We start from the raw sequence: 21,638 nt of genomic DNA, 5'->3' as shown, positions 1-21,638 counted from the left end.
CGGTTAGGGTGAGAGTGCATAGCCATGAGCGCCAAGGGTAGAGCTTCAGGCCATTTCAAACCAGTTTCTTCACATAATTTAGTTTGTTTTTCAGAATACCATTTTGTCTTTCCACCGCCCCAGTAGACTGGGAGTGGTATGGGCAGGAAAGGTGATGGTTGCATTGTAAGGCCTTCGACAGTTCCTTTATCACTTTAGCAGTAAAATGAACAACAATTTTACAACAACAACAGCATCATTTCATCGGGTGGGATACGCCTCCACCCATCGCGAGAATAAACATACTAGAACTAAAACATAATTATATTCCATACATTTAGGCATTTGTATAAAGTCCATTTGTAGGTGTACAAATGGGCCCCATGGCTGGGGTCCCGTACCAGCAGTCACTGTGGGCGTCTTGCCTGGGTTATGTCATTGACATAGGTATGACAGGTATTACTAATACAATGCCTATTAGCATATTACTATTCACTATACATTCAACATTCATTCTACATACGCGTGTTAAACCTCTGAGCTGGCAACCGGTCAAGTCATGATTCTTGCATCGTGAGAGATTCAATAGATGCTCATTAGTTACCCATGAAGGGACTACCCCTTCTTTAGTCTGTCTTAAATTTTCTCCTGCTTGTTCCAGTGCCCAAGATCCATAGGGGTTGCATACATCATTTCTGCTCGCTTTGTCTGAAATATTTTTTCCTATTTCAATTAATTTATTGATGGTCCCCGCATGACTTTCGAGCACGGTAGCCAGGCTTTGGATTAACCAATGATGTCCCTATATTGAATATCATAGTGGCATCATTTATCAGGCTGCGCTTAACGCGGTTCCCTCCCAAGCCTGATCGCATCTCGCCACTGAACTGAACTGCTTCAGTCATCAACTGGCACGTCAGAGCCATATAGAGTGCTTGGGTATGGGTTGAGTACCATTGGGGCAGGACGACACCGGATAAATTCAAGACTACGGGTACCAGCTCATGGTGTACATTATCATACAAAACTTCTGATTAACCAGTACCAAACCATTCGTCGGTCCTGGATGTATCGTCGGACAAGATGGATCAGTTGGTGTGGTTTGAGGGGCTTCAATTATCTCGACTCAGACTGTGAAAGTAGAGGTGGGAGGTGGCTGGGTAGTGGCGGACCTCCCATGCTCGATCTGAAGCAAACCCTTACTACAATTTGAAAGCACTTGTTCTCCTACTGTTACATTTATCATTCCCCGTTGCGAGTCATTTGGCACTGTCCATGCTGTACCAAAGTTCCTTCTGCTGTGCAGGATGAGCAGTGATGATCCCCGACCTTGTTGCCAGTACTGATAGGCCTACGAACAGGATCGTAGATCTGTGGAGAAATTAACATCGGCTCCCATTCTCTGGGTTACCGCTTGGTCAATTGTCATGTATCTTTAACTGTGTGTAATGCCTCCATTTACTTCCCGTTCTCATATCTACAAGTGCACATGTATCACCTCCATAATTACCTGGTATGGTCCATTGTTGCTCTTTGGATTTGCCTATTTCCATATCCTTAATCACCTGTCGGTCTCTGACTTCCTCTCTCCACTCATGTAATTGCCTACTTAATTCCCTTACATTGTGCTGTATTTTTCCTTTCAGTGGCCCTACACCTCCTACTATGATACCTTCAGGTAATAGCATGGCCCTTACCTGTTATCATTTCAAATGGGGTGAACCCGGCGGTACTGCTTGGGGTAGCCCACAGTGCATTAGAATATTGGGCTGTTCCCTGTCTCTTGATTGATGTTTTTTTTTAAAGTTCAGTTCATCCTTTCCACCATCCCTGGACTCTGGGGGTGGTAAGGAATATGGAATTTCTGTTTAATCTCCATAAGATTACACACTTCTTTAATGACTCTCCCTGTGAAATGAGTTCCCTGATCTGAATCCATTTGGGTAAACTCCTTCCAGTTTACTCCCTCCTGCTGCTGTCTCATGTCAGACCTCAATTCCTTAAACAACTCTACAATGCACCTTCTTATCCTATCTTTCAATGGCTCAGTATTTTCACTTCCAGTGATGGTTCTCTCTGGGAACCGCTTAACTCTGCCTGTCATCAAGGTGTTAATCCTATGGTTTTACTTTTTGTAGCTCACAGGCACATTAATATAATCAGTAATACATCTATTTAGCCTTTTTCCAGCTTTCCCTTTACCTCTAAGTTTTCTTTCCTGACCATGATCATCCTAAGGTTCTCTGGAGTTCAGTTTCTCTATTGTCTTGATTGTTTAAAATGTTTCCTTACTCTTTAGGCCATATTAACTATTCCATTTCAACGGGGATCTCTGTCTCTAGATCTTTGCTTATCTCCCCCTGTGCAGTTCCAATGCCTCAGTTGATGGCCAGATTATCAAATTAATTTCCCTTAAAACAGTTTGTACATTGTGTCCTCTTTCCCTAACTCATTCTCCCACTTTCCTCATACCAGTTTACACTTGCAACAGCTACCATCTTATCTTGTTCAGGTTATCTGGAGAGACTTTACAATCCAATAAAGTATTTTCATAACAGTTTTAAAACAGAAATCAGGTATTGACATGTTTTGGTTCCTTTTCTTCTTCTCAAAGATTTTATTGTCTTAAAAGGAACCCAATAAATTGTGTCTGACCCTTTTCTTTTAGAATTATCCCAGATTCATTAACTCGGCCAAAAATTGGATTTCTGCCAAACTTTGCCAAGGTCTTGAGCTTAGCTTCATATTTTGGGAACAGACTTACAAACACAAAAGCTTGCAGCATTTGAATTAGTGCCAATTGTTGTCAGACCTTTTAAAATGAAAATTCCCTTTTGAAAACTTTATCAAGAACCAAACCTCAAATTTTTGAACTAAGTAAGAACTGTAATTTACACTATCAGAATTAAAACAACCTCTTTTTCATGTGTAACGATTTGTATCCAAGTTATAATTTCCGTATGTTTATCGACACATTATTTATCTTAGATAGCATCCTAGTGATTCAAAAGTAACCTGTTAAATTACATTGCATTTTACACCTCAAGATTGTCCCAAATTCAAATTCCAGTGCTTTTGGAAAGCAGATTTCCTTTAATATTTAATTCATCTCTTCCTAAGAAACCCCTTTTTATCCATTGGAACCACCTAGACTTTGTGTTTATGTCTTTTTGTTTTCCTAGAATCTTTCTGAATTTCAAGTAATTTCTTTTTCTCAGAATTTTAGAATACTAACTCGTATGTATTAATCCCAATCAGCTTGGAAGCTGATGATGAGGGTTATTCCCTACTGGTCTACAAGGGGGTGGTACAAAGGTTGGTTCATCTCAAACAAAGGCAAGACCTGTTTTATCTTTACAATACCTTCAAATTACGATTTTTGCCAGAAATCTCAACTCAAACCTTATACTCAAAATTTTGGAGTATTTGAATAAACTTTTCCTTTAATCTAATATGGGGCTTTCGATTCTAAAGTGCTCAACTACACACACACAAGACAATTCAGGGAAGAAAACACATTAAAGCTCACATACAAATGCTTCATTGCACACAAACAAACGCATAGATAAAGGTATGTATCGATACTCCTATAATATTGAACTTAACTCTAAACGAAGCTTCGAGTAGCAGTGGGGAATAAAGGGATCTTGAAGGCTCCACCTGTAGGGACCTTCAAACTGACGAAAGCTCACATTTTCTCTGCTGCTGCTTGCAAATTGCTCATTAACCCCCTAGGGGTAGCCTCTCTCTCTCTCTCTCTCTTCAGCACAAACAGCTCTTGTAACTTAGATCAATTCATTCTTTTTTTTAAGTTACAGAAAATTCAGTAACGGACTATCTACCTCCCTTAAAACATATTATAAGCGCTCAAATCTGTCCCGATTAAAAGTTCCAGCTGGTGGGAAGCTCTCTCCTTTACTTTGAGTCCATTTAACCCAATCAGAAACATATTGGACATTTTCAGGACCGTAATGGACACAAAAGAAAAACACAGAAATTACTTACTTTTCACGTCCAGGGGACTCGAACCCTTGGGTATACTACTACTACTTTTTTTCCGTTTTCTTACCCATCTTCAAAGTTCCTGATTTAAGCTCCGGTTTCGCCGGTTTCAGTTTGTTATTAGTACTTTGTGAAGTGGGCGGAGTGGCAGAGCCCGCTCTGCTGTTGCGATCTCCCATTTTATCTGGAAAGGAAACACAATTAAACAGCGCAGCGCGTTTTGCCTACCTATGCGCTCACCAGTGTTTAAGAATTCCTCAACAATTCCTCCAAATCCTTGGGTCTTTCAAATCTTTTCGGTCGGTAGCTACCCTTTTACAAGCACTCCCCCTTTCAGCTAGGATGCTTGTTCGTCCCCCTTTCACCTCTCCGACTTAAGAGGCCACCTCTCCAACTTAAGAGGCCACCTCTCCAACTTAAGAGGTAGCTGGGATGCTATTTAACTGCACTCGCCCTTTCAGCTAGGATGCAGTTTGTATTCTCACCAATTTAGGAGAGTCTCTCCCTTTCTCCACGAGGGTTCTTTTTCAAAGATCTGACGGTCCAGGTTTTCAAATACCTCTCCAACTTAAGAGGCCACTGGACTTCAGTCGGATCCTACCTTCATATAGCCATAAACTTATAATAGACTAAAAGTGACAATGATTCTCAATGTAATTGATCATTGAAAGTTAGACAGTCTTATCACCTTCAAGCTCTTTGATATGTACAACCTCTACTATAAATATGTGTGTGCTCTGATGCTTCCTCAGAGTGTCAGCTAGCTACCTTGTATGCTACTGGGCTCTCCGTGATATCACGATTAATAAAGGCTTCCGAGACAAACCTCCTGGGTCTGAGTGTTCACTCCGATTTCCGCGACAAGGTGACATAGCCCACCGGCTGGAAGCAGCTTGTTGCTAAAGTAGATGGAGCTATTTTGATATAACTGCTACCTGATCCAAGAGTTTATATATTTTCATAACATGAGATCAAGATAATGTTTGATTATTAACTGTAAAGGATTAACTTTTCAACACATTAAACTCCTCAAATCTGAATAACACTAACAGATATAAATTGATCCCAGGTGTTACATATTTAGATGCCTTCTATGCTTCTTACTCTAGTTTATGTTGGTGCTCATATCCTTGATCATTTCTCATACATTGAGAATGTATATCTTAGTGTTGATATTTTAGCTAAACTATCACTGTGTCAGAATAATGAAACAGATAACTGCCCTCAATTACTTTTAGTTACTGAACTTATCCCCTACCTTCTTAGAATCTGTTATTTTTCAGCAAATAAAGCATCAGATTTTCACACCACATTTGCAGTTAACAATCATCAAGTAAATTTATTTAACAAAAGACAAACAAGCAAACACAATTATATTTTACATTGTAAAGTCTATTGCCCAACCGCAGTAGGGACAAAAATCAAACATTCTGTCAAACATTGTGGGGTTAGAATTTCTCTTGGGATCTTCAGATTGTTGTAATATGTCTTTAAGGGATAGCAGCATGCCATCACTGGAAGGGAAGTGTGTCATGTGACCCAGTTTTAGTTTCACTTTGGCCTGTAAGCAGAACACAACGCACACAGCTCTGCTGCTGATATCTTCAAGCTTTCTACCTTTGTATACATGTTCTCATGTGCCTAGTCTTAATAAATGAACCCACAACGTATTTACACAACCCTTTATGAGTGATTGGTGCCTTTATATCATTATGAAAAACACAACACCAATTACTCAATGTAACTTCGGTAGAAGATCAGCAGAAGCCCTGGAGAAATGATATAACCAGCAGTACACTTTGGAGTTTCTGCCGATCTCCCAAAGTTATTGTAGTATAAAGGGTTAACAGATGGGAAATGCTAGTGTATGACATAGATGATGATGTACTACTGATGTCAGTCAGCCATGTGTTGGACGAGAGAGAGAGAGAGAGAGAGAATTTGGAACACATGCCTAGTAGCAATGTGTCTACTCTGTAATCTGCCTAGATATTGTGCTAATGAACAAGTGTTAAGCAGATACCAGATCATATCTACAGTCTGTATATTAATCAAGCCCCACGCCTGCTGTTGTAATATGGGTTATTTAGATGTCTCAATGATGAGACCCTGAGACTTGTATATTTAAACATGAATCATTTATTGTTAATCTTTTACTATTTGCAGATTCCAGGTTACTGTCATGCATGATGCTGTTTCTCAATGCAGGCAGGCTGCTTCTGGAGTGTTCTTTCTAGATTGTTCTCTCAGTCTATTACCATGGGTGGGGCTATTTCCCAGTCCCATGCAAACCCTTACTCTGCTGAGCACCTTCACATTACAATGGCATGCAGGCACATAATACATCATATAACACCTACAATCCAAGATAGAAGAACACATCTCAGAACATGGTGACAGCAGTAGAGATATTGATGTAAAGACACATCATTGTTACCAAAGGAACCATATACTGAAGAAACCTTTGAAAGAAGCTCATAAAAAATCAGCAGATGACAGAGGCACACTGGAGTGAAGTAACAATGACCGTGTCTGGCAAGCAGTCCCTGCCCTTGCCCCGTCTGTTTAGCTGCATCGAGGGCATGTAGAGAGACCAGAGTGGGAATTATAGAAACGCCATTTTCTCCAGTACCAAGCAGTATCCGGCCTTCACGAAAAGGAGCAAAAGCTTCAAGCCAGTTTCTTTTGTTATGCGGTAGTTCCAGTAGCAGGCGATGTTCTCCTAAGGCAGGGAGTGGAGGAGTCCATCGTGGACTTTGAGACTACAATCAAAGCTTTTTACACATATTTTAACCCACCACAGAACCCCAGTATCGAGCAAACGGCCCCACCCATACAAAAGCCTGCTAAGTTGGGCAAAAGGGCACAAAAGAAAATCCAACACAGATGCCAGGACTGGCCAGCATTGGGTGTGCAACAAAACTGGACATTTCAAGCATTTCTGCAAGTCCAACAATTTTAATTGAAGCCAAGGACACAAAAGTATTTATGAAACACATTCCATCCAAGATATGGAAAGTCAAGAAAAAGGTGAAGTCACAGAGTTCTTAGGGGAACTAGATAGTCTTAATCCAGACCATAGATCAGTGACAGCCCAAGTTCAAGTCTTTGATACTACTTTTAAAATTAATACTGGAGCAGCTATTAACATATTAGCAGATGACCTCGACTGGCTTCAGCCAATGACCCTTTATCCATCAGACATCAAGTGACAAGCTCCAAGCAGCATAGACTCTCCAATCAAAGGCAGGATTTTTGCTCCTCTCAGTTACAAGGTGCAACAGATTGTTGATTCTATGCTCTTCACAATCAATATATATTTTTATTGAGTTAGCGTACTTCTAGGAATCCTAGAAAAAACAGATGATGCCTACCATTTGAATGACTCATTATCTTTCATACAACAAACTTCATCCTTTTATTTAGAAGCAATGGAAATTCAGCCTTCAGAAGCTGAGGAAGTTTATACAATCAATATTAAATTCCTTTCTTTCAGAGTCACCATCCACTAGACCCCGGGCAATGATTGAAGTTACAAATCTCTCAGTTACTTACCAAGTAAGGCCAGAGGCGGTGGATACAGAAAACACTGCGGCAAATGGTGATCATCCCATGAAGTCCTGCTGGACCTGAATTGGATCTTCCTAGAAAATGATGAGGAAGAATCCTTTGCAGCACTAAGTGATCTTTTAGAGGTTGAGGTCCTAGAGGATGATTCATCTTTCCCATTGATGAACGCACCTTATGAAGTCTCTGTTGCCCTTTTAGAGGAGTCAGTTGTGTTTCTAGTGGTGGAGCAGCATTCAGATCTCAGTTCCACTGAATCTACCAATGTATTGCCTACTTTATCTCCTATTGCCCATGAAGAATCTTCCACAGAGGATGCCTTGCCTGAGTCCAAATCAGAGTCCATAAAGGGCCATTCTGTTGAAGAGCTGGTACCTTCCAAGGGTAAAGGTCAATTGTCACCCATTCTTCAGTCCCAGTGAAAGTCTTCTTCCCTCCAGAGCTGGAGGACAGCACAGAAGCTGCGGCAGGATCTTTCGCACTTCTAAAGCTGCAAAATCCTGTATAGCAATCTTGTTTCCCAGTTACTTGTCTACAGGAAATTTCTCTCATTACAGAAGATAGGGTTGTCTTGTCTCCATATTCTCAGCAATTCTTCCCATTGCTCATAGTGGAGCAACCTCACACACAAAGAAATATGGCTCTCTTACCACTACCTACAAAAAGTAAACAGTCTTCCTGAAATAACATTGGATAATCATCTCTTTATCTTTTTCCGAAAAGGCTTACAGGAATTCTGTTGTTTTCTTCCTTCATTGTCTAAGTTCACTAAAATCTCAGATCTTAAATGCCTTTTCAGTCTTTGATGCAGCGGTGGATGATACAGCGGTGCTTGCCTTCCCTGGAGTTGAAGATCATTCATCTTGTGAAGCTATTTCCCTGGGTGCTTCGAGGAAGCAACAAGTTCCTCAGAGTGTCCTGAGTTCTTCTCTTCTAGTCCCAGAGGGTCCAAAGGTCCATTCTCTTCAGTTTTCTCTCTTGATCAGTCTTTTATTCGAAAGTCTGCATTGTCCTTGAAGTTCAGCCATCCTGCAATCTATACTTTGCTTCCCAGGAATGCAGGCAGCAATGCTGCTAAAGTGTCGTCCAGTTCTGCAGGTATCGATGTCCTACCAGATGCAGAAGAAAATCCTCATGTCTCCAAACCATCTTTCCTAAGGGCCGAGAATACCGTAGGAGATTGAATCTCCCAGCACTGTGACTTGGAAGGGGATGAGTAGGAGTTGGAGTTGGCTAGAGTCTGTAGTCATAAAAGGCTGTTACAGAAATGCAATGTAAACATTTAAAGATATAGTTTCATGTTATTGTTGATAGTAGTATAGTATACTTGGGGGAAGTGTAGTATAACGGGTTAATAGATGGGATATGTATGATGTAGATGATGATGAACTACTGACATCAGTCAGTCATGTATTAGACTCTCTCTGAGAGAGAGAGGTTTGAATGCCATGTCTAGGAACTACATGTCTACTCTGTAACCTGTTTAGATGTTATACTAACAAACAAGTGTTAAGCAGATATGAGAGTATGTCTACAGTCTGTCTACTTACCAAGTCAAAGTCCAAGATAAAAGAACACAGCTCAGAACAGCTATGGGTGGAGATCAGGATGGGCCCTGTACAGTGTCCTGTATATTCCACAAATGGTGGTGGGATGGGGGGAGAGGAGGTGGTGGTTGTTTCCTTAATCTCTGGTGAAGTTATGAAGAACTCCTGTCGAATCTCACAGCCATTGTTCCTTTTTCAATTCCGTGGAAGACTATATAACTCTAATCAACTTCTTGGAAATTTCAAACATTTTTTTCTCTCTCTCAGGAGTTTTAAATGAACCTTTCTGCCTCCAAATTAACACAAAATTAGACACATTAATAGCTCAATTTTTACAAAGAAGTCTCCAGGCTTTCCTGGATTTTGAATAGTTGGCAATACAAGTTTTAAAAAGTAATTGTCATACACAAACTGAATCAATTCCACAGCCTTGTTTGAATTATTCTCCTTTCCTGCTCATAATCAATAGCAGGAGGGGGGAATAACTTGTGCCATTGATGAAAGAGATTTAAAATCCTTGCAATTCTGCACTTGAATTTCTTCTGATTATAAACGTTGTTTATTAAGTTCTCTAGAAAATATATTTGCATTTTATAAAACCATTCTACATGTAATTTGTTTTTTTTATTTGTTCATGGGATGTGGGCATCACTGGCTAGGCCAGCATTTGTTGCCCATCCCTAATTGCCCTCGTTCAGAGAGCATTTTCAAGAGTCAACCACATTGCAGTAGGCCAGACCCAGGTAAGGACGACAGATTTCCTTCACTAAAGGACATTGGTGATCCAGATGGGTTTTTATGACAATTGGCAATGGTTTTGTGATAATCATCAGACTTTTAATTCTAGATTTTTATTGAATTCAAATTTCACCCATCTGCCATGTTGGGATTCGAACCCAGGTCCCCAGTGCCCTGGGTCTCTGGAACACTAGATCAGATCTTACGATTAAGAATACATTCATATAGATATTTTGAAGTCATAATATATTTAAGTTTACAATTACAATTACTTCATGATGGTCTACATTACATGTATACTTCATGCAGTCACTCTCCATCCTGATCGCACAATAAAGAATGTATTATCACGACAAGCTACTTGCACTGGGAGCAACATGGATCAGGGGGCCAAGGCATCATGTTTGGCTGTGCTGTATTCTGAATTTAATTGGGTTTGTGCTGCTGGGGAGTCTTCCTGAATATTATTAGTTGTGTTGTTTGGGGCTGGTAATCTTAATGAGCAATGGATGTGTTGCTGTACTGAAAGAGCAGTTTGTATTGAATAGCCCTCCAAGAACTTGCCTGAATCTGGACTTTCACCAGTTCCAGGTGGAGGCCTTACAGGGACAAATAACAAAACAAAGCTTTATTTTTCATCTCAGAAAAAGTTATAATGCAGAACTCTGTTATGTTAAATCGAACAAGTTAGTGTTGTTTTCGATAATCATTGTATCCTTGATTATGTAGAAACAGTGTAGCAAACAATTATTATTTGTACTTCAAAATATATTGGCCCAGAACTTCTGATCTCCGGATAGTCGGAGACTGGATGTACCCCGAAAGATGTGTTATGGGACCCCTCGGGAGCCCCAGTGCAATGATTTAGCGGGAATTGCCCAGGGAGTTGAAACTTCCTGGAACAGGGCAATTCCCCTGCTCCCCACGAACCTCCACAAAAGTCTCCAGCTTTGAATTAGAGTCGAAAACTTTGGACAGTTCCAAATTATTACCTGGATAGTTACCCAGGAAATATTAGACAAAATTCTTAGTGTAACCCCAGGTAACTATACAACTGACCTCCCCCAATCACTCACAATGACCACCCCCTGGCCCGACCTGTGACCTGACCTGACTCCTCCCCCAAGCCGATTTGACTAGCCCGCACCACTCAAATCCCCCCTGACCTACTAGCCCTGATCTAATAACCCCTCCCAATCTGACCTGTCTACCCCCTGACCCACCTGCACTTACGCACATCACTCAGCTGCCACCCTGCCACTCTACCCCCTTACACACTTACCTTCTCTCCATAGCTTTTTAAGGAAGCTTTGGGACATTTAAACTCTTTACTTACCAGAATACAACAACTAGTGCTGTAAAAAGGGGGTGTGGCTTGTCTTCCCCCAACGATCCAGAGCCACAAAGAAGTAGTTCCATTTCTGGAGACGCCAGGATCAGAAGTTGCAGCCAGAAATGCCAAACTCTGGCGCGGTACAGAAAGGTAGGAGCGGGATGGCAATCTGATGGTGATAGTCATTGCTCAGAAAATTCTGTCCATTATCTTCAGTCCTTAACATCATTGGGGTGTACCAAGAATTAAATTGTAACTGGCGGTTGATGAAGTTCTATGCTGGAAGATTCAAATGTTAAATTAGACTTCACATAAAAAGTCTTAAAAGCAAACCTGAATCCCAATGTATTATTCCAATAGGGAAAATTTGTTTCACTGTTCGGATGTTTAAAATCTTACTTTATTAGACTAAAACAACTCATACAGATAGTTGTTTCACTAATTATTTGAATGCACCATATTTTTCTACCTGAAGTAGAGAACATTTCTGGTAACTTACCTGACATTTATGTTTTGAAAATGGAAAGGCAAATGTATCATGTAAATGTACATTCACATTAAGCCCTCTGTCTAATCTTATTATTGATTTTTCACAGAAGCCAAGATTCTCTACGGCCGATCTCATCTCTGTCTAATGCTTCTCCACATGTTCAATAATTTTGAAAAGTTCAGCTTGGATTGGGTTACTTTGGTCTGGTTTGTTGCAATTAGTATACTAAAGGCCACATTCATCAAGGGTGCAGTACACAGACATTACTGTTAACATGTATGTCTTTCCAGTTGGTTACTCATTCCCAACATACTATTTTGTTGTAAATTTCAGAGTCATCCTCAATGCAGAATAACCAATCCAATCTTTTCTCTCTATATTACAATTGGAAGGATGCTTGTTCATAAAATTTCCAACAACAAACAAAATACAGAATTGGTATTTTTGGAATAAGCTGAAAATGTGTATATAACTCTAATTAATGGTACACATTTAGTATAAACTATAAACCTACCAGGAGGAGGAGAATTTTTTTATGCAAAATCACCTGGTCTAAGATTTTATATGGTGTACGAAAGTTTAATAGGTTGGCTTTTTAAAAGTTCCCTGTTGCTCTTGGTGCATCGTTGCCAAGGTAACTAAATGCATCAGGAGCGACTTGTAGTTGTCAGCTGCCTGTTCTTCAACTGACAAGTGAGCATGGCAGCTGAAAATTGAAGGGGATGGCACACCTCAGCCACACATTGACACCGAAGGCATGTCTGTTGGCATTTTCAGTCGGGCCTGTAAGTTGGTGAACAGCATACCCGGCTTTCTCGTATCAGGCTGTTTACATCTGAAAACTAGTGTTCTAGGCAGATTATGAACCATGCACACCCTGACCATTTGCACCAAGCAGTGAGCAGCCTAGCCAAGCCTTACTGGAACCTCTGGTGGCTGAAGTTGTTTGGAGCAGTTTTTGTCGAACCTGGAGAGCAGAAATGCTCCCCCGGCTCCACCATGACACTGTGAGCTCATGCTTAGTCCATCAACCTGCCAGCCCTCTCAGCAAATGATCCAGCCAATCCCCACTGTCTCACAACCAGCGAGCTGCAGCAGAATGCCCATTCTGTGCCCGGAGCCATGCAGTACCATTCAAATGAGGGCTGAGCCTATCACTCCAGCTGTGGGGAGGCTGCTTCAGCACCTTTGGGCTCCTTCTGGCAGAAGCCAACAATCTCCCACCCCTAAAGAATACTTTCTAATATTTACAATGCATCCTCTCTCTACATGGATATGGAGTGTTCAGCCCAAGCAAGGATTCATCACTTTATATTGGTTGGAATAAAATAATTTCTCAGATCAATTCTAAATCATTACAGGGAAATAATCCAATCATATTATGTACATTTATTATGGCAAATGTTTGAATTGAGCATAGAGTCTTCAGAGATGGGCTATTCTATGCAACCTTTTTAACAGTGCTTGGAATGGTGCAGTTAATAAGAAGGGGAAGAACATTCATGAATAGCAGCCTTAAAACTAAACTCAGGAATGATTTGAATTTCTAAGAATTTTTAAAGGCCATGTAAGCCGGGTATAATTAACACTCTGTATGTCCTTCATTGCAAAATTGTTATTTCACACTCCTGTGTGCGTCATCTCTCAGTGGCATACGGTGCATCTTAAAATTGAGAATGATTTTTAAGGGACAGATACAGGAACTAATGCACTAGGGACCAAAGTTTGTGCATCTTGTGGTCTTATTTCAATGTTATTATCTTTATAATTTAAATTAAAAACTGTGTTTGTATCTCCTAATATCACAGGTTAGATTCTAAGTCTGCTGTTTATTACAAAATGTATTTTTTAAATAAATCTATGTTTGTTGGATAACTAGGAGAACGGATGGGTATGAGATACTGCCTTCTTACCTGAGGGATCTGTTTTTAAAGCCAGCACAAATAGAAGCAATAAATACCCTACTTTGTCTGTCAGGCTTAGTCTGCAAAGTGAATTGATGCTGTCATTATCGCTAGATTGAAAATGCAGACAGTGCTACAGAGGCCTAGCATAGCATTTTTGTGGTGTCTTGTGCCACTAACTGCTCCCTGTGCAACCCTGGCAGCATTTTGTGAGGAGAAGGGCACTCACATGGGCAGCCGCAGCATGTATTGGAAAGCCTTGCATCGATGTGATCCTGACAACACAAACAGCTAAGCAGCTGATGTGATGTCAGAATCCTTAACTTGGGTAACTATCAAAATTTGGGCAATTACCAAACAACAAGCATTCTGCTGCATGATGACCCCATACTAGTGATATTTAAAGGTCCAGGTACCAAAACTGCAACAAAGGCAATTTTTAAGAACTATTACCATTGCAAAGTATCTGGAAGCGCTTTGGAGTGTTTTGGAGGTATTGTGGTGTGTTCCTGGATTCTCCAGGGAGTTTTGCTGCTTTCTCAAATGGCTTTTGGGTTGGGGGAGGGCAGAGGAGTAGGTGACCTGTCCACACAAAGTGTGCAACAAACATGGGGTTGCAGTGGCATTGTCTGGGGGTCTGCAGTACAACAGGGAGATGGAACAGAAGCTGTGGAGAGGACAACCTTTGTACCATTCCCCCTACTAAATTGGAACTGGACTCCTTCATGCTCTTTGACAGTGACAGGAAGCTGCTTAACAGACCAATCAATGCACTCAGCATCTCGGTGTGCATTCCTAATACCGCCCCATCAAAATCCTTATCTGAGCCTTTGTTCCTTCAGTTTACATCCAAGTAGTGATAGTGATAATGATCCCCAAACACACACAGCAAAAAATGAAATCACTTTTGAAAACTGTTTATTGCATATATATTTTTTATCTGTTTGTTAATCATATGGAAGTGCATGTATTTGATTTGTTAATTAATGAGTTAAATTCTGAACTTGATGATACATTAAAGTTAGTCATTAATTCATAATTCAGTTCTTGGGAAAAATTCAACTGTGAAATAAAATCACAAAGTAATGAATAGCCGTTTGGTAGCACAGAACTTGAGTATTGCTGAAAAAGGAGATATGCCTAAGCTTTTCGTTTTGCACTCATCAGGACATGCAAGAATACCATTATAAGCGGAAAATAACAATTTATACTGTATGTGAACTGAGCGCTGATTGGTTGGCAAGTGGCACTGCCATGGAGAATGCACCATTGATGGTGACTGACAGTTAACTGTCAAGCATTGTTTGAAATTTAAACTAGGCAGCTTGACCCTGATTGGTCAAGGCATTGCCCTGAGGAATGAGTCAGCGAATGGCTGTTACTTATTTTGTTTAGCTAAAACAAACACAATGTATGTACATGTTCTTTCTGTCTGCAAAGAACAGTGCCCTGTGTATTAATGTATGTAGCTTCCAGTACACGCAAATGTGCCACACGGTGAGCCTGACTGACAATCTTAACTTGGTTGTCAACATAATTCTTAGTACATTGAGGAAGCCGTCATTTTCAGGCATGAACAGTGCCCAGTCTACCTCCGATTACCCTGGAAGGGGAAGGTATCTCAAAATTCTGAGCAACAAATGAAGCTAGCTGTTTCACGCAGCTACTATGCAGTAGCAACACGAGTGGTATTCGTTAATAACAAGAAGCTGCTGTCAAGCAAAAAAGACATTCTGTCTATCACACAAATGAGTGATGAGGTGTATGAATTTCAGAGCCAGTGTGATGCTAGGTATGTAGGCCATACATCCCAAAGATTGGTGGATCGTATCAAACAGCATGTCCCAGCTGCTGCTTACAATGGGGACAGATTGTGCCTGATCAGCCCGTGTTTGCAAAACTTAAAACACAGTGTCCAACATTAGCTGTGATTCCATGGGGAGAACTCTCTCCCCGTTGGGGGGGTTGGGCCGGAGCGGGCGGTCACGCAGCCGATCGCCGCCCGCAATCGACTGGGCGCCGCCATTTTACGTGAGCAGGCCAATTAAGACCCGCCCAGTGTGACATGTGCCCGGAAGCGCTGAGCGCTACCTGTGCAGGCGGGGGCAGGGGGGGGAGGGGTTGCCTGAGTCGGGGCCTGCACTCTTTCACACTTGCACGCGAAAGGGTGCAGAAATCTCCGTGAGGCACAGAGCTGCCTCAGGGAGATTAGTTTAAGTTTAAAAAATTTTAATAAAGGAAAAAAAAATTTTAGGACATGTCCCCTCATGTGAAACTGTCACATGAGCTGGGACATGTCTATGAATTTTATTTACACATTTTTCAAACCTTTAAAAACCAAATGAGAAGGTCGCCTGGGCTCTTCATCTGCCCACTAACCTTAAGGTTGGACGGGCAGCTCAGTTTATTGTTTTAATTGATAGTTAATTGGCCTTAATTGGCAGCCGACTCGGGTAATTGTAAGGTAAAACATTCATAATGTTATGGGAATCATGTGACTATGTAGACAAATCAGCCCTAAGCGCGGGTAATCTTAGAGGCGGAGCTCTCTACCCTTGGTCTTGGAACAAACATGTAGCTTCATCAGGAGCTCTATAAATAAAGTTTACTGTTTCTTACAAGAAACTTGCCCTGCACTCCAAGTTTATTAGTTAGTTAGTTGATAAGAGTCTAAAAAGCACATAAAATCATGGGGAAAACAAGGTAAAAATCAAGGGAGGAAAACCAGAACAATTGAAATTGGGCCATACCTCGCGCAGTAGTCGTAAGTTAAATAAAATTTCCTTCTGAGTGTCGAATTAATTCCCTAAGAGATGCCATAATTTGGAAGAGTAGAGCCATTCAATCCAACCTCGGACGACTGGTCTCACTATGTTGAATGCCTCGCGCTGTTCTTCCAGGCAAACAACATTGCGGGAGGAGGAGAAAAAGCCCATGATCCTTCTGTCCACGTGTGGGAGTAAGGCATATGGATTAATTTGAAATCTGTTGGTGCCCAGTGCCCCAGACTCCAAACGTTTGAATGATTTAGTGAACCTTGTAAAGAATCGTTACCAGCCCAAGCCGTCAGTGACCATACAAAGGTTAAATTCAACTCAAGAATCAGAGCTGCAGGGGAGACAGTTGCTTCTTATGTAGCGAGACTGAAGCAATTAACTGAATACTGAGAGTTCGGTACTTCAATCAATGATATGCTTAGAGATTGGTTGGTGTGCAGTGTAAACTAAATGCTGTCTAGAAGATATTGTTGGCTGAAGCAAATCTAGAATTTCTGACGGCGTTGGAAATCGCTGTTGCAAAGGAAGGTACAGTGCGAGACTCAGAAGCCATTCGAGGAGCGCAAAATGGCGCCATCCTCCATGTTGGGCAGGAAACTTCGACCAAAATGAGCACAAAAGTGCAGAGCTTTGTTCCGAAGCGGGAAACAGCCACCGCTAGCAGACAAAATAAAAAGGCGATCTCAGCAGCAAAAGCATGGCATCATAGTATCAGAGATGGAAGTAGACAGCCCTGTAATGAAACACAATTTTTAAAAATTGAATGTTTCTTCTGCCATCAATATGGACACCTCATGAGAAGTTGTAAAGATAGAATCAGGCAGACTGTCAGACAAAGGCAAAAATCCAATGAGATAAACAGCTTTGAAAAGCCTGAAGTAATAGATTCTGATATCTATTCGCTATGTAACTAAGAACTAATGGACTTTCACAGCTACTACAAAAATATGCCTCAGTTTTCAAGGAAGAACTTAGAAAAATTGAAGGGCTACAAGCAAAAATTCATGTAGATCCTGAGACAACACCAAGATTCATGAAGGCAAGACCAGTACCTTGTGCAATGCGGGATAAGGTGCATGCCGAACTGGACAGATTAGAAAAGCTGGGAATGATACAACCAGTACAATTTTCAGAGTGGGCAGTACCAATTGTACCTGTTCTCAAACCTGACCGAAACATTAGAATATGTGGGGACTATAAATTAACGGTTAATAAAGTTGCAAAATTGGATAGACACCCCATGCCTAAAATTGAAGATTTATACACTAAATTGGGAGGTGGAAAGGCTTACACAAAGTTAGATTTGAGTCATGCCTACCAACGATTGGAATTAGAGTAGGCATCCTGAAAGTCGGTCACCATAAATACATATAAGGGATTGTATCAATACAGCCATTTACCATTTATCTTATCTTCTGCTTGCGCCATATTCCAAAGAACCATGGAAAGTTTGTTACAGGGATTGCTCCAGGTTGTGGTTTATCTGGATGACGTTATCATGACTGGACTCACAGAAAAAGGAAATTTAATGAACCTGGAGGAAGCTTTGAAATGTTTTTTGCAGGCTGGAGTGAGATTGAGAAAGGATAAGTGCACATTCCAGGCTAAAAAATGTAACTTACCTAGATCACAAGGTCAATTCACAAGGCTTGCATCCACTTGAAGAAAAAGAGAAAGCAATTAAAGAAGCCCCAGAACCAAAGAATACATCCAAATTGAAATCATTTTGGGGATGATTAACTACTATGCCACTTCTTGCCTAATCTAGCAACAGAACTGGCACCATTATATTGTTTGCTCAAGACAAATCAGAGATAGTCATGGCAAACACCACAAGAAGAAGCTTTCACAAAAGTTAAAAAGTTGTTACAGCCATCTACACATCTAGTACATTTTGATCCAAAGAAAGAGTTGATATTAATGTGTGATGCGTCAGCTTATGGTGTAGGAGTGGTGCTTTTTCATTGAATGCAAGATAGATCAGAACGATCTATAGGTTAAGTGTAGTGAACACTTAGTACTGCAGAGAAAAAGCACTCACAAATTGAAAAAGAAGGCCTGGCGATCATTTTCTTTGTTAAAAAGTTTCATCACTATGTGCAGGAAGACCATGGGTACGTGTACACATCCATTATGTGGGACCTTTTATGGGAACAACGTTTCTCGTTATAATGGACGCGCATACAAAATGGATGGATATATACGAAGTAAGGTTACCCACATCTTCAGCAACAATAGACAAGCTACGACAAAGCTTCACTATAAATTAATTACCTGAAGTGCTAGTATCAGATAATGGAACAGTATTCACAAGTGCTGAATCTGACCAACTTACAAGCCTCAATGGTGTTGTTCATGTGAAAACACCTCCATACCATCCCTCTTCCAATGGACTTGCCAAGAGAGCGGTTCAGACATTCAAATCAGGTATAAAGAAATTGTCTGGAGATTCGATAGTGACTAAATTAGCACGATTTCTATTCCGCTTAGCGAACCACCTTTCATTCGACAACAGGTGTCACACCTGCTGAACTGTTAATGAAACGATGTCTCCGATCAAGAATGAGCTAATTATACCAAACTTGGGGCGGGAGGTAGAAAGAAGGCAGGAAAATCAGAAAGTGGGGCATTTGGGACAGAGCGTTTAATGCAGGTGAGAAAGTATTTGTGAAAAATTTTAGAGATGGGCCAGCATGGTTGTTTGGTGAAATAAGTGCTGCAAACTTTTTTCGATCTTCAACTTTCCTACCACGTTGGGGGTTGGGTGGGAGCAGGGGCGGGGCGGGTGCAGAGGGGTTGGGGGGTGCAGGAGTGCCAGGGGGTGGTACATGGCAATCAGCAGGAGGTTTCCTTGCCCATGTTTAGCCTGATGTCAAGAGACTTCATAGGGTCCAGAGTTGATGTTGAGGACTCCTAGGGCAACTCCCTCCCGACTGTGTACCCCTGTGCCGCCACGTCTGCTGGGTCTGTCCTGTCGGTGGGACAGGACATACCCAGGGATGGGGATGGTGGTGTCTGGGACATTATCTGTGAGGTATGATTCTGTGAGGATGACTATGTCAGGCTATTGCTTGACTAGTCTGTGAGACAGCTCTCCCAATTTTGACACAAGCCCCCAGATGTTAGTAAGGAGGACTTTGCAGGGTCAACAGGGCTGAGTTTGCCATTGTCGTTTCAGGTGCGGTTTCCTAGGCCATTTCAGAGGACATTTAAGACTCAACCACATTTCCATGAGTCTGGAGTCACATGAATGCCAGACCAGGTAAGCATGGCAGATTTCCTTCCCTAAAGGACATTAATGAACCAGGTGTGTTTTTACAACAATTGAGAATGGTTTTATGGTCATCATCAGACTTTTAATTCCAGGTTTTTATTGATTGAATTTAAATTCATTGGAACCCAAGCCCCCCAGAGTGTTAAATAAAAACAGAAAATGCTGGAAAAACTCAGCAGGTCTGACAGCATCTGTGGAGAGTGAAACTGAGTCCACATGACTCTTTTTCTTATGGACTTGAAACATTAACTCTGTTTCTCTCTCCACAGATGCTGCCAGACCTGTTGAGTTTTTCCAGCATTTTCTGTTTTAATTTCAGATTTTCAGCATCCGCAGTATTTTGCTTTTACCCCCTAGAGTATTGCCCTGGGTCTCTGGGTTACGAGTGCTGTGACAATACTACTACACCACCGCCTCCCCCTGATGACACCAACTGCCATAAAGCAGGTAAGTTTAAAGATCCAGCCACTTTCAGAAGCCAGGGAGAAGCTAAGTTCGTAGAGTAAATGGGCAGGATTGGGAGATGGGGGTGGGTGGGGTGGAGTTGGGTGGTCAGTTTGGGGGGGTGGTGGTTGGGTGGTCAGTGGCGGTGGGGATCAGCTGGTCATGGGGGGTCCTGTGGGGGTGGTTGGGGGTGTGGGGGGTGTCCCATGGGAGGTCGGCAGGGTGGTGGCAGTACTATAGTTATTCAGGAGTCAAGAAGTGGTTTTTATTCCTCTAAATTCTCCTGGATAACTATTCTGATAAAAAAGTCAGAACCATTCGATGTTTATGATTTATATCGTACTTTCAGATGGTTCCCATTGCAGGTCAATGGCCCATTGAAAGTTTGAACATCCCGGGCAATTGCTGTGCAATCCTTAGCTGGGGACTTTAGGGGTGGCGGGATGGGGATTCTCCAGGGCATATTTAGGGTACTATCCAGTGCCCTGGAGCTCTGAAGTTGCAGGTCATTATCTTTTCCAATTCAATTTGACTTGCTAGTGCTGATCTTCACCTAGAATGGAGCTGATGTTACCTAACTTTGTTAGTTTGAAATGGTTTTACATCCAGATCCCAAAGGGAAAGAACAGTGTCAACCCCCTGTACCTCAATCTTCTTTGACACTTAATTCATTCATAGGGCCACTTACCATCAGCCTGGCACTTTCTTTAACAATTGGCTCAGGTCTCATAGCTGACCATTTTGATTGTTATTATGATCACAACCATTCATTTATTATCAAATTTTATAAAGTCATGTCATTATATTAGAGTTTTACTTTGGCACTGAGCACAAGAGGATCAAATTGAATTTGACAACATTCAGATTTACTGATAACTGGAATAAATTTTAATTCCTTTGATCAGGCTCCTTAAAGTTAATTATGATTTGTCAATTTCTGAAATATCTGTCAGTAATACCTGTGATCACAATTACCATGAAACCAACACATTGATCGTTAGCAAATACTTCATTGGTTTCTGGACATTAAAATTTTGTTCCCTCTCCAAAATGAAACTTGCTCAATAAACTCCAGCATTACCACCAGAAAATTTCTATTGTTCTTATGGTTGGGCTAACATATTTAGACTTTTAGTTTTTTGTTAACGATAAAAATAATAGTACTTGTTACAAAAAAGACAATTCCATTAATGTCAAATATGGTGAATCGCATCTCCCAAATGGAATGCAGGTTTGTGATTTTTGAGTGGTGCAGATATTATTTGATCAGGACCTCTATGTGGGGGATACCTGGGTAACAGTGACCACAATCTTATTTGATTTAACTTGATCAGCCAAACAAAAGTTAACCAAATGTTAATGTTTATTCTGGATTTCATGAGGGCCAGATTTGCAAAGGTAACACATAACTTGAATCTGATTAGGAAATTCTGCGAGGAGGGGAAGTTACCAATGGAATGCCTTTAAAAACATGCTAATCTGAAAGGAAGACATGGATATTCCTAGAACCAAAATAAAGGTTCTTTTTAAAACATAATCCAGCCTGACATTCCCATGCAATAGTGAAGGAGACCTTTTTGGAA

This window comes from Cetorhinus maximus, chromosome 6 (assembly GCF_964194155.1).
Source record: "Cetorhinus maximus chromosome 6, sCetMax3.hap1.1, whole genome shotgun sequence".
NCBI classification, from domain to species: Eukaryota; Metazoa; Chordata; class Chondrichthyes; order Lamniformes; family Cetorhinidae; genus Cetorhinus; species Cetorhinus maximus.
This window is presented reverse-complemented; position numbering follows the sequence as displayed.